Here is a 2,911-nt window from a genome sequence, read left to right on the forward strand (position 1 = left end):
ATGTCATAAGATATATTCTTCTACTACCCAATATTTGTTTTACCATCCACACAATTTAAGAGCACACATTTCTGTTTTTATAGCTTCTTGAGAAGAAAATTGTTTTGTTCATAGCATCTTAGTACATGTTTCCAATGTGCACTTTATATATATGTATATAAATCATTCCCAAAGCCAAACATTTTCTTATCACATCAGTTTTTCTATTCATTTATCTGCTGGTCAGTTTGATCAGAAACATCAGGTGTCTTTGTATTCATTTTCTTATCATTTAATACCATAAGAGGTTGTGATCCTTTAATTCACACACAGACAAACACATGCACGCACACACATATACTGAATGGAGTGGCTCAACAGATCTGCTTTTTGCCCCTGGATATGTTTTGCAATTTTTGCTTGTACATGTTTTGTATTTCTGAAAACATAAGTTGTAATATATATATATATATTTTATAATTGATTATTAGACTGAAAGGGCAATTAAAGGTTTTTATTAAGCATGATTTTGATACTCATAATAATGGATATTATACATTTCTATAATGTTCTGTCTAATATAAACCCTATCTCTTTTTAATCTAAATGTTAGCAATTCAAAGGGAACATGTTAAAACTGTGAACGTACAGGTCTATCTGCAATTTTGCATTTATTTTAAGACAGAATATTCATACCACTTAATAAACTTATTGATAATATTTGCAGAATGGAGTGCTGTGTCTTACATTTAGTTTGTGGGTGTTTTTGCTGGAACTGATGATGGAGTAGGTTAGGCAAGGCAAGTTTATTTATATAGCACCTTTCAACACAAGGCAATTCAAGGTGCTTTACAAAAAAAGAAAGACATTAAGAAAATGGCATTTAAAATCAGTCATTAAAAAGAAAAGATAATAAAATAAACATTAATAGAAAAAATACATGGATAAAAGTTACAGTGCAGTTTAAGATGTGAATAGTTCAATTAAAAGCAGCGGCAAAAAGAAAAGTCTTCAGCCTGGATTTAAAAGTAGTCAGAGTTGCAGCGGACCTGCAGGTTTCTGGGAGTTTGTTCCAGATATTTGGAGCATAATAACTGAACGCTGCTTTACCATGTTTAGTTCTGACTCTGGGGACAGAAAGCTGACCAGTCCCTGAAGACCTGAGAGATCTGGATGGTTCATAATTTAGCAGGAGGTCAGAAATGTATTTTGGGCCTAAACCATTCAGTGCTTTATAAACCAGCAGCAGTATTTTGAAATCTATTCTTTGACACACTGGAAGCCAGTGTAAAGACTTCAGAACAGGAGTGATGTGATCCACTTTCTTAGTGTTTGTGAGGACTCGAGCAGCGGCGTTCTGAATCAGCTGCAGCTTCCTAATAGATTTTTTTAGTGAGACCTGTGAAGACACCATTGCAGTAGTCGAGTCTACTGAAGATAAAAGCATGGACAAGTTTTTCCAAATCCTGCTGTGACATTAGTCTTTTAATCCTAGATATATTCTTTAGGTGATAGTAGGCTGATTTAGTAACAGTTTTAATGTGACTGTTGAAACTCAGGTCAGAGTCCATGACTAGATTTCTGGCTCTATCTGTTGTTTTGAACATTGCAGACTGAAGCTCAGCGCTAACTTTTATACGTTCTGCCTTGGCTCCAAAAACCATTACCTCAGTTTTATCTTTGTTTAATTGGAGAAAGTTCTGACACATCCAGTCATTGATTTGTTCAATGCACAATGAATGCATTGTGGTAGTTGATCGACTGAAGATTGTTTTTGTAGGTGACTTATTAAGCACAAATGAAAAGTTTGAAATGCTCCCTAATATAGCTTCTCGTTGAAGTTGAATATTTCCTCTTTTTCATAGCTCATATGTTATTACAAGAGCTAATAAACGTAATTATTTTATACACACAAAAACATACACACACAGGCAGCATCATCACCTGAAGAATATTATTAAAATAATAACAAATGATTAATATTGGTAATTGTAGGTATCATCAATAATTAAATCATTATAGAGGTTACTAGTTGTAGTCTTTTGAAAGTTGTAATATGATGTGATTTTTCACTATTTTGTGACATTTGATGATTATTTAAAAAAATACAGGTAGTGGGGTTTTTTTGTGACTGTGAATATACAGCAGGACTCAACTTGCTTGTCATAAACATAGGTCATAATGAAATTATTTAGTTTATTTTCATCAGTATCTCACCAAAAGAAATATTAGCTGTTAACTTTGTTATTTGCATTATACTTTGGATATCAGTGTATATATATATATATATATATATATTCATTGTTTATCTGAAGAAAAAGGGTGGGCTCGTCCGGGATTTGAACCCGGGACCTCTCGCACCCTAAGCGAGAATCATACCCCTAGACCAACGAGCCGCAATGAGCTCAGAGCAGAATATATGGTAGTTAAATATATTCAGTCCTTGAACTTGTGTCCATTTTCTATTGTGTTCTTCTTCATTATGACACCAAATAAGAATGGTTAAGCTTTTAGGCCGGTGGGAATTGCCAGCGCAGTGACAAATCCACTATTATGTGAAAATAACCAAGTCACATGCATCGAGATGATTCACCCCTCATTTCTGTCTTCGTTTAAAACCACCTCACCGTGTGCCTTCCCCTTTATTTATACAGCAAGTTGAAAATCAACTGCCATCAGGCGGATACTTTTGTTGTTGGAGCAAATACAATATGTGAAATTATCAACAGATTTCATTGTGAGACTTTTACATGTGTTGTATACCCTGTCCCTCAGCAAACGCACCGGACAACGGTTACAAAGTAGTTGTTTCAGTGGAGCAGTGTCTTTAATAATGCACTGCTTAAGCACTTGCTTTCTTCTTAGTGGAAGAAAACAGTAGTAGACAACAGTTGTTTCCAATGACTGTCTGTGTTCCTGAGGCAGTGAACTA

At 34.6% G+C, this 2,911-nt stretch overlaps 1 protein-coding gene and 1 non-coding gene across 2 annotated transcripts in view; one reads left to right on the plus strand and one right to left on the minus strand.

The window, feature by feature from the left end:
- The window catches only part of klf3 (Kruppel-like factor 3 (basic)), a 15,555-nt gene extending 14,847 nt beyond the window's left edge, over positions 1-708 (plus strand). The window contains exon 6 of the mRNA XM_034211759.1: positions 1-708. This exon is cut by the window's left edge and continues 1,368 nt beyond it. The gene's annotated coding sequence lies outside the window, so the exon portion shown is untranslated.
- A 1,595-nt stretch (positions 709-2,303) lies between these two features.
- On the minus strand, positions 2,304-2,375 carry trnap-agg. Its single transcript has one exon. It is a non-coding gene; the product is annotated as a tRNA-Pro (tRNA).
- Between the last annotated feature and the right edge of the window lie 536 nt (positions 2,376-2,911).

This window comes from Gymnodraco acuticeps, unplaced genomic scaffold (genome assembly GCF_902827175.1).
Source record: "Gymnodraco acuticeps unplaced genomic scaffold, fGymAcu1.1, whole genome shotgun sequence".
Classification (NCBI taxonomy): Eukaryota; Metazoa; Chordata; class Actinopteri; order Perciformes; family Bathydraconidae; genus Gymnodraco; species Gymnodraco acuticeps.